This window comes from Nannobrachium achirus (assembly GCF_963921795.1).
Source record: "Nannobrachium achirus genome assembly, chromosome: 15".
Lineage (NCBI taxonomy): Eukaryota > Metazoa > Chordata > Actinopteri > Myctophiformes > Myctophidae > Nannobrachium > Nannobrachium achirus.
In genome coordinates this window covers 6,554,096-6,566,156 of record NC_137822.1, presented here as the reverse complement: position 1 = coordinate 6,566,156, position 12,061 = coordinate 6,554,096, and positions in this window count along the sequence as shown.

Genomic DNA, 12,061 nt, shown 5'->3' with positions numbered 1-12,061 from the left:
GAAACCCACCTTAACGCCCTCATTAGCATAATGTATGCGAGCATAATGTCTGCAAACCACGCCCACACGCATTTCCAAACCATGCCCCGCCCCCAATTTGCATACGTCGCCTATGCTCCTCCCCTTCATTTACATACGGTCGTCTGCACATTTTACGCGCTGGGAAACACCACTTAACAGCCTCATTAGCATAATTTATGCGAACCACACCCACACACATTTCCAAACCATGCACCGCCCCCAATTTTCATAAGTCGACTAAGCTCCTCCCCTTCATTTACATACGGTCGTCTGCATTTTTTACGCGCTGGGAAACCCACCTTAACGCCCTCATTAGCATAATGTATGCGAGCATAATGTATGCGAACCATACCCAAACGCATTTCCAAACCATGCCCCGCCCCCAATTTGCATACGTCGACTAAGCTCCTCCCCTTCATTTACATACGGTCGTCTGCATTTTTTACGCGCTGGGAAACCCACCTTAACGCCCTCATTAGCATAATGTATGCGAGCATAATGTCTGCAAACCACGCCCACACGCATTTCCAAACCATGCCCCGCCCCCAATTTGCATACGTCGCCTATGCTCCTCCCCTTCATTTACATACGGTCGTCTGCATATTTTACGCGCTGGGAAACGCCACTTAACAGCCTCATTAGCATAATTTATGCGAACCACACCCACACACATTTCCAAACCATGCACCGCCCCCAATTTTCATAAGTCGACTAAGCTCCTCCCCTTCATTTACATACGGTCGTCTGCATTTTTTACGCGCTGGGAAACCCACCTTAACGCCCTCATTAGCATAATGTATGCGAGCATAATGTCTGCAAACCACGCCCACACGCATTTCCAAACCATGCCCCGCCCCCAATTTGCATACGTCGCCTATGCTCCTCCCCTTCATTTACATACGGTCGTCTGCATATTTTACGCGCTGGGAAACGCCACTTAACAGCCTTATTAGCATAATTTATGCGAACCACACCCACACACATTTCCAAACCATGCACCGCCCCCAATTTTCATAAGTCGACTAAGCTCCTCCCCTTCATTTACATACGGTCGTCTGCATTTTTTACGCGCTGGGAAACCCACCTTAACGCCCTCATTAGCATAATGTATGCGAGCATAATGTCTGCAAACCACGCCCACACGCATTTCCAAACCATGCCCCGCCCCCAATTTGCATACGTCGCCTATGCTCCTCCCCTTCATTTACATACGGTCGTCTGCATATTTTACGCGCTGGGAAACACCACTTAACAGCCTCATTAGCATAATTTATGCGAACCACACCCACACACATTTCCAAACCATGCACCGCCCCCAATTTTCATAAGTCGACTAAGCTCCTCCCCTTCATTTACATACGGTCGTCTGCATTTTTTACGCGCTGGGAAACCCACCTTAACGCCCTCATTAGCATAATGTATGCGAGCATAATGTATGCGAACCATACCCAAACGCATTTCCAAACCATGCCCCGCCCCCAATTTGCATACGTCGACTAAGCTCCTCCCCTTCATTTACATACGGTCGTCTAAATTTTTTACGCGCTGGGAAACGCCACTTAACAGCCTCATTTACATAATTAATGCAGACCACACCCCGACCTCATTTACATAATTAATGCAGCCTCATTTACATAATAATCAGGCTCGCCGCCCCGCACGCGATGACACCCTCGGGGACCCCCGCTATTTAATTATGTATTTATTTAGAAGGAAGGAAGGAAGGAAGGAAATGAATTTGCCTAAATTTACGGGGTTCTTAACGAGGAGGCAGTTAATTAATTAATTAATTAATTAATTGAGGCGCACACGCACGCACGCACGCACCACGCCCACACGCATTTCAAAACCATGCCCCGCCCCCCCATTTGCATAAGTCGGCTTAATTTACATAATTAATGCGTGCGACGCCCACAAAACTCATTACGTTAGGCCCACTCGTTAAGTCAGAGTCCTCCCTCTTGTTGAAACCACGCCCACTCGTTAATAGCAGATCTACAAGCTCACAACGCGTCTTGATGCGACGCGTTGTGAGCTTGTAGTTGAAACCACGCCCACTCGTTAAGTTCGACTCCACCCCTTGTATTTGCGTGTAATTACCCCGTCAGCGCGGTGACGAGAACGCTTGTCATGCGGCCTCATTTACAGGAAGGAAGGAAGGAAGGAAGGAAGGAAGGAAGAAAGAAAGAAAGAATTTGCCTAAATGTGTGGGGTTCTTAACGAGGAGGCAGTAATTACGCACGCACGCACGCACGCATGCATGCATGCGCACACACACACACACACACACACACACACACACACACACACACACACACTTTCTTTGTTTATTTATTTATTTATTCATGTGTTCGTTCATTCATTATATATTTATTTAAATACTCTGTTGCTAGTATCCACAACTTTCCAACATCCCATAATGCATTGCGCAGAAGTTGGATGGAGCTTCCGTGAGCTTGTATGTGGTATTTAATACCAGTAACACGAGAAGCCAGAAAGCGAGTTTGGAGACGGTAGCACGCTGCAAACCGGAGTTATGGCTCTTTAAAGCCCAGCCGATCGATAGGCAGACGCCTGGGGGGGGCGGAGTCCAGGGGCGGAAATAAATAAATAATTAATTACATAAATAATCAGTCTCGGAAACAGTCAGGAAATAAATAAATAAATAAATAATCAGTCTCGGAAACATAGTCGGGAAATAAATAAATAAATAATCAGTCTCGGAAACATAGTCGGGAAATAAATAATTAAACCAGTAAGACTCCCTAATATATACTGACTGCGTAGCGATTTGCGTGATTTTAGGGCAAAATCTGTAGGAGTAGTGTCCAAAAATGGGTTTAAAAAAATCGGCCTGAAGGTGGCGCTACATGGGACAGATCCATGTTGATGACATGAGCGTAGAGCAAGTGTGTACCGATTTGTGTGATTTTAGGGCAAGATTTGTAGGAGCAGTGTCCAGAATGAGTTTTGGCCTCATGGTGGCGCTAGAAGAGGAGGGCCATGTGAGAATCGTAGTTTGGCAGTGTGTGCCAAATTTGGCACGGATCGGGAAAGCGGTTGCAGAGATATGAGCAGGGCAAAAGTGTGACGGACAGACAGACAGCCGGTCGAGGTTTCGATAGTAACTGCGACCCGACGGTCGCAATTTATCAGTCAGTGGCGGCGCAGTTGGGCCTGGTGTGGAGACAGGGAAATAATTCATTCTATAAATAAAGCTCCTTTTAGTTGAGCTTGTACCAGTGAACTGTACTGTCATGAAACTTGTCGTAAAGTCTTCAATCAATAACTCGATAAAGGGGTCAATACAAACCCACATTTACCCAAAACAGCTGATCCACAAGCCCACATGCAGCCTTGTAGATCGGCTGTTTTTATTGTTTTATTTTTTAAATTGTTTCCCCCTGACTTAGTCTTTTCTAGGATCACCTTTTAGTTGACCTTGTACCAGTGAACTGTACTGGCAATGACACTGTACCTATGACAGTCCTATATCAATAATTCGTTCATTCATGAATGACTTCCCTGTGGAAATAAGCCAAAAACATTACTGGGATCTCCTTTTAGTTGAGCTTGTACCAAATCATGTTTATTACGTATCTATCTATCTTCCTATCAATAGGTCACATGCATTCACATTGCACTGAACGCACGCAAGCACGCACGCACGCACGCACGCACGCACGCCCGCTCAGCAGCTGGCTTTTTTTCTTTTCTTTTTTTTTTCACAGAGCTCCAGACTCAGACACCGAGGTCTCGGAGGGCACCCAAGCCGGACTGCGTGCTCTGGCAGCGGCCGCGAAGCGGCCGCGGCCGCCCCAACCCACTGGAGCTAGGTAGAGTCTGGTGAAATAAAACCAATCAGTAGGTCCCCATCAACAGATGTCGCTGTAGCCAAGGAATTCACACCCAGCCTGCTCACCTGACCAGGAAGTCCAACCAGTCTGTGTTGGAGAAACAACACTGCTGCCGCTGCTGCTACTGCTGCCTCAAGGTAGGAATCACAGTATGTGTGTCAGTAATCATTGCTATAGAGTGCTTGTTCAGTAACAGTGTTAAACGGCTCTATATTGTGACAGGAATCCTTCCCACCGAGTGTTTGTTCACTAACAGTGTTACAGTGTGATATGAAAGAATCCACATGAGGGCAGTGTTTCCATTCTCAACTCACTGAGTTGAACAGAGGGCGGAACCCAATGCAATAACAAGTCCTATTATTTAGAAAGGAGTCACGTCAATGTCAGCATTTTTTTCTCTCTCTCTCTTTTTGGCAACATTTTTTAAATCATTTTTTTAAATCATTTCACAATGTAAAAACAAAAATCATTTTGAGAAAAATGTAATGACCTATACACAGTATCTATAGGCTGTGTCTGTGTATATTCTGAGTGTAGATGTTGTTGTACTTTAACCACTTAAGCCCTGTGTCAGGGGTTCCCAAACTTTTTTGTCTCAGGGCACCCCATGAATATTTTTTTAATCCGAGGCACCCCTACATTATAATTTTCACTCCCAGCACCTTATATTTATAGCATATAGTCGTTGTCGGGTGGAAACCTTGTATGTCCAAAACCGTTTTGTATTTATCATCTATAAAATGTACCCCCGAGGCATTGTGTGCTTGTAGATCGGCTGTTTTCACTAGTTTAAATCATTTTAAAAATGATAAATACAAAACAAACGGTTTTGGACATGCATGGTTTCCACCCGAAAACAACGAAATATAACTCATGTAATTGTCCCACTGGCTTGTCACTTGCCATGATCTGAAATGGCAAATCTTTGAGTAGCGCGCAATGAGGGCCTCTCCCAACTCTATTTCCCGAGCTGAATCAGAGGCCCAGCACGTCCCTGGGCCTACGCGTGTGAGAATGAGCTCTTATGGGAAAGTGCAGATATTTTGCACGTTTTATGTCAAAATATTATGAAACGAGGAAAATTAGCTGACGACTCCCAAGTTCATTATTGGGTGAATAGGCCTTCTAGTGAGCTTGCTTTACAACTTTTAATGCCCATTCCATTCATGCATTAATGCCTGATGTAGTCTACAGTAGGCCTATGCTATGCTTCTAGGTCTACTGGCTATCGCACACTAGTAATGTAAAAGTCTATATTATTATTTTCGCTGCTAGGCTATTCGATGTCAAGTATAATTCAGCTTGGATAGAGAGGAGAGAGAGAGAAAAATAGGCCTACAATAAAAATAGGTCTTGTGTTTTTATCTCCTGTAATTCTGTGTGTGTGTGTTGTTGTTGCTAATGTGCCATTTCTAAATGGCACAATTATATTCAATCACTCCCCTGGATGAGGCGTGGTGATATTCCTCTTCTACAAAATTATTAAATGTCAGCACTCAACACACATTGCATAATAAGCGCAGTGCTTTACTGAATGTTGGCCGTCACCAAAACGTTAGTCGCACTACTGTGCCACCTAGTGGACTATAAGAAGTATTGAAAAGGTAGAGCCTACAACAGAACAGCCTGGAAGCCATTCAAACATAAGGTCTGCATTTTGTTTTAATGTTTTGCTTACAGACCAACTAGACCGCTTGAAAACTATCAGTCATGGTTGGACGTGAAAGTTTACTCAAGCCCTTTATAGCCGCAAAGACGAGCCGAACACCCGAGTCTCTACTAGTTGAATGTCATAGGTATTCCACTGACGTTGTTTGTGTTGCTTGTCCTCAGGTTTGTGTTGCTGAGAGGTGATGGCTGCTTATGTGATGCTGCCCACCACCATGGACTCCATGGCTGATCCTGTAAGCGTCATGTAGAGCTGTGAGACGGGTACAGAATAAGAGAAGAGCACCATCAATAATGAACACAAGTATACACTTGACTAGACTAGCCTATACCCTATATACCAGGGGTCGTTTTTCAAGCCAAGGACCCCTTGCTAACACAGAGATGGAGCAGGGACCATACTATTATGTTTCAAATTCAACCTTTTTACATAGATTTCATAGACTTGTTTGACAACACTGTCATCAGTGTTTTCTAAAGTAGTGTTTTTTTTCTTTTATTTACACATGATCTTTTCTATTAATATGTTGGATTCATGTTAATGTGTAATGTCTGTGGGTGACTTTTCAGACCGATTTTGAAGGAAGTTAGGTATTTACACTCCTTTAGGGCTTGCGGTAGGGCATTCCACATGTTAGTGGTATAGCAGGAGAACAAATTTGAGAAATTTTCAGTCTAATCTGGGTTGAAAGTGATTTGTGGAGCTGTGTCTGGTGTAATTGTGTACATCCTTGACGTTTAGGAAGTATTTTGTCAGGTACTGTACGTACATGGGTATCTTGGTGGTGTGTTGTATCTTGTACACCAGGCCCATTGCAAGATGCTGTACTGCTCTGTCAGCTACCGTGAGCCACCCCATAAGCGGAGAGGTGGGCCAGAGAAGGAAGGCCAAGCAGGACCGTGATCTTTTGTTTTTGGGCTGTTTGCTCTTTTCCCCCTCTACTCACCAAACCTCTTTGCTGAAAATCTACAAGCTATATCTATTAGCTGACAACATTTTCACTCTACACACTCTATTGGTAAAGAAGTAAACAAAAATAATAAATTCACATTGTGTAGATTTCCAGTTTATTATGCTTTTCATTCCTATCATTAAAATCATGATTAAAAAACAATTATGTGGCTGTAATAATATCTGTATTAGATTGTGTGTGTGTGTGTGTGTGTGTGTGTGTGTGTGTGTGTGTGTGTGTGTGTGTGTGTGTGTGTGTGTGTGTGTGTGTGTGTGTGAGAGAGAGAGAGAGAGAGTGAGAGTATTTTTTCAAGTCAGGATGTTACCCACATACTTATTAACTTTTTTAATCTGTTTCAGGTGTACCACTCCATTTATTTGAAATACCTTCTGAAGAAGAGGACCCATTTTCCTCCATGGATCATAACAACAACTTAAACAGGGAACAGGTAGGTGAAATATATATCATTTGTATGTTATTTTGTTATTGTAGAAAGTTGTTTGCCACACACCACCAGAGAGTATTTTCCAGGCTTCCTGTGTCTCTCAGGGACACAGTAAGGCAGATGATACAAACACATTCATTAAGTCATTAAAGTTTTTATAAAAGGTTATTTGAGACTTATACCGGTACTTTGTGTTGTTGTCTGACAGAAAATGAGGGCCACGCCCACGGCAGTGTGTCTGACGGCAACAATAACGAGGAACCAGAGGCCCGGAGTCGCATCAACTTCAGCGGCCACGGTCACAGCATGACCTCTGGACTGTCCGGAGAGTGGAGAGGGACAGTCACGAATCTCATGATAGTGGCGTTGACTTTGAGGAACCACCAGCCGTTTCAACAGATAATGGGGTGATCTACATTACAACAAAGACCCTGGATGCTGGCCTGATTTTGTTAACGAGGACATGCAACATTATTGGATGAATACTGGACCAGTTCCATACCAGAACAGAGACGGTGACTTTAGTGTATCCAGGGGCGTCACAAGGGGTAGGAAAGTGGGACTGAGTTACTGGGGCCCAAGGTGGAGGGGCCCTAATAACTTTTATCTATTGAAAAATAGCAGATATACAAGCTCACAGCGTGGCACCGAGTGCCGCACTGCGAGCTTGTAGATCTGCTATTTTTGAAAAGTTGTGAAAATGTGTGAAAATCTTTGAATATATGTATTTTTTAAGCGAACATTTCTAACTCAAATTTTGCTTCTGGGGGTCCCTGGAACTAAATATTTTGAGATCGGGGTCCGTGGCCAAATACATATCATCTTGGGGGTCCTTGACATAGGTTTCTTGCACACATTTTCACGATTTTTCAAAAATAGCAGATAGACAAGCTCGCGAGCTTGTATATCTGCTATTTTTCAATAGTTAACATTCATGGGGGGCCCGCAGTGAATCCTTGTACCCAGGGCCCAGAATTTCTTCAGCCAGAAACTGGCCAATGTTGAGATTGTGCCTCGAGTGGCTTCTATATTCTCCTGCAAAGGGGACAGCTTTTTGTTTTGCTTGTAAGCTATTTGGGAGGGTCACAACTACATTTTCTGACAGCTATGGCTTTAGTGAGTGGCAGCATGCCAAAAGGACTATCAACACACACAAGCTATCAGAACGTCACATAACATGGTTGTCAAACTCAAGACGATCAGAAAATGGTCGGATTGATTTGTGCTTTAAAGAACAGTTCAATTCCGAGTGTCGGTATTGGGAGGAAGTTCTAAAGAGTTGTTGCCACTGTGAAATTTCGGTCAGAACTTGGCCCGTCCTTCAGAGGCGACAGAAATGTTAAATACCATGTTATTCCATAATGAATATTACAATCCCCAACAGTAGCCATTATTCAAAGACTTGAGAGGTTTAAGATTAGTTCCATAGTTAATTAATAATAGATTGGTCAGTGCAACTGTTTTCTCCAATGACTAACCCGGGTCTCACCTTTACTGGACAGCCCTAACTTTGTGTGGTCCTTATAAAACGTAGTCATGTTGACATGTGTCACTGTAGTGTGTTTATACTAATAAATTGAGCACTTAACATTTTAATAAACCACTGAACATTTTGTTTTTTCATTAGAAATATCAAAGCCAGGACAACCAACTTGATTTCAAATTCACATTTAATTCATCTCTTTGTAACTGTGGAAGATGATATTGGGTCTGTCAAGCAGCCACTTCAGGATAGAATGTAACATAACAGCTAATGTATTATGTGGAGTGAAGTTTTACTTCCACCGAAAGGCATACCACTCAAATAAGTGGTTAATTTACAGTTTGGGCAAAGAGAATACAAAAAACAGTTAAACTAGCAGAAAGAAAGACATTTGATCATAAGATGATGTTTCAGTGAATGTTCCCCTATACCTCTATTATGTGCCCGATGTCTTCAAGGAGGATAAAGCGGCTTAGGATTGGCTTGATGTGCAACAGTAAACAAACCAACATACAGTGTCGGTGTCTATGCCTATGGTGTATCTGCACAAGATCTTTTTAAAAACAAAATTGGCCAAAGACTACGTAAGAGAGGAAAATATTGTGAAAATGGCCAATCTACAAGCTCACAACGGCTGGCACTGTGAGCTTGTAGTTTGGCTATTTTCACAATATTTATCTTTGGAAACAAGTCAAACTAAATGTACTGTAATTCCTACGCTTGTCAGGGTGGGAAGGGGGTCCCCAGGTCAAATATGAATATGTTGGGGGGTCGTGGCCTGAAACGCTTGGATTAGACAATGATCATCCAAAATAGTCCCCCACTGATTTATAGTACATTGCACAGTGAAACAAGTCAGTCAAAAACTTTGAGATCAGTGTCAAAGTGAATGTTGAGACTACTTTGATGCATTTTCAGTCTAAGTGAACGTTGAGACTCCTTTGAATGATACATTTTCAATTAACAGAACAACTATTGAGGATAGCCAGTACTTGGTGTTACATCATGCCAACATTGACTACACAACCCAAAGCTCTAGCAAAGTGTCCTTTTGTTTTAAAGGAGCACCCATTTTCAACATGTCAACAGGTCCACACTAATACTCATTATGAAATGGCACTATTACCGACTTCTACTCTGTGTCTCAGAGGAGGGCTGTGGACAGTTCCGCGTGCGTCACAGAAGCAGAGGTTTGGTAGGGCCAGCGTGATCTAGGTAGGCCAATCAGAGGCAGGTGGGGGCGGGTCTTTTCGTAAACCCAGGGTGTGTTCGGATATAGGAACTGAGGGCACTGGTGGTGTGCCCTTTGGTCGTTTGCTTACTCAAACGCACCCTAGATCCCCTTAGAAGACGCACCGTGATTGGCCAGATGTCACTTTTAAGTGGCAGCATTACTTCCACCCTCACGTTTTTTACAGGTTGCTCCAACAAACTGCAGCGGAGAATGAGGCATCTAGTTTTTTATATCTATGGTCTTGCCTACCAGTGACACCATCCGTAAGCAGGATTTTTCAAACTAGTTTTCATTTTTATTTTGATCAATGTAAAAGAACAATTCTTCTTTTATTTCAGCACGCTAACTGTCCAGGAAGATAAAGCCTGTAGTTTCCGTTAGCTTGGAATCGATCATCGTCATTGGTGGGCACTGGGCAGGAGCAGCGTGAGCAATAGCAATAGTGAGACCAATTATATAAGGTTGAAGTGCTCTTAGGCCTAGAATTATTGAATGCTTGTACTATTGAAAAATAGCAGATATACAAGCTCACAGCGCGAGTGCCGCGCTGCGAGCTTGTAGATCTGCTATTTTTGAAAAAGTTGTGAAAATGTGTGCAAATCTTTGAATATATGTATTTTTAAAGCGAACGATTTTAACTCAAATGTTGCTTCTGGGTGGTCCCTGGAACAAGATATTGTGAGATGGGGGGTCCGTGGCCAAATAAATATCATTTTGGGGGTCCTTCACATGAAAACGTTTGAGAACCACTGACATAATAGTCTCTCAAGAACAGACTAACTGAGCTCCAGTTAAGTGAAAAGGACCTTTTCTTTGACGTTGGCTGGCCAGATTGCCGACATAGAAACAGAGGTTTTTCAAAAAACCTTGGAAGGATTCAAAAGACACTTATAGAATCGGGTCAAAATTCTAATTTTCACAATTTTTCAATTGTGTGTGTGTGTGTGTGTGTGTGTGTGTGGATTGTCAACCGTCAATGTGACAACGACGACACATTAGTCTGCCTAGACTAAAGGTTCCCGTACATGATTAAAACTACTTTTAATAACTTAATCAAGATGCTACAGAACGTTATTCCCTACAGACATCGAATTTCTTAGTTTAAAAACATTTTAAAATTGTTGTCATGTTGTTTACTGGCAGCGCCAACCACCAACTCGCTGGTTTCAATCAAGATGCTACATTACACCTGCATTGGGCTTCAGTTCGGGTGACGTTATAAACACATAATAAACACAGTAACAGCTAAAGCAGCACACAGGCCTACATAATATAGGCTACACATTACACAACAATGTCGTTTAAAATCTTATTTTTTTACATGTATTTTCTATCGAGGCTTGGAAGACTATACGTTAAAACAGTTGAAATTGATCCGACTGTCAAGGTTACCACCAGGGACGTGCTGGCCATTGGGAAAAGCGGGACAACTCCCGAACGGCCGGTTCATTATCGGTCGGTCCAGGCCGGGCCATTAGGAAAAAATGAAACTGTTTGCACAAAAGTAAAAATTTTACTGTTTGCACAAAAAGTTATCAAAACAGCCGATCTACAAGCACACAACGCCTAGCGGTGCGAGGCGTTGTGTGCTTGTAGATCTGCTGTTTTCACTAGTTTAAATAAAAAAAAAATTTTGGACATGCACAGTGGCGAAACTAGCCCCCGGTGTGCCCCGATGCGAGATTTTCACCAAGTGCCCCACAACAACAACAACAACAACAACAACAACAACAACAACCACCTTTTTTCTACAGCGCAAATGCAGACAGCGCAAATGCGGGACACCAGGCTCCAACAGAAGACATCTACACACTCGCCATCTAATTCATGACAATATGTAGCCCAACCAAGTAGTGTCTCACTGTCTCCATCTCTCTCTGGTGCTAATGAACTCTTCCCTATGGCACTCCAACACAACAACTCTGACATTAGTCTTCACACTACAAACATCACCACGCCGTTTTTCCAAAACAGCATTATAAATATCATCCATTAAGACAACTAGGCCTACATTAATGACAGCACACAGCTTAATTGACAGTGATGCATCACTGCAAACCAGCATTATTTATATTAATTACTTAACTCACCTGCTAAAGTAAGGTGGATGACAACAACAAGACCAGTTGGGCACGTTTTGTTCCATATTCCACAGTGTCTTGGTTTTAGAGAGCATGGCAAATATTAACTGTTCCCCAAAGTCGTGTGTTGAAACTTTATATTCCATAATGCCCGAGAGTGTTGTTTTTACTTCAGAAGTTCAGAACGTCTCTTCAGCCTGTGTTCCGTCAGCAGCACTAAGGGGCCCTGTCATAGCTTCCTGTCATACCAGTGGACATTTCAAAACAAGAGTCATTGTATTGGATATTTGTAAAGTGATCATTCAACACATGTTTTATT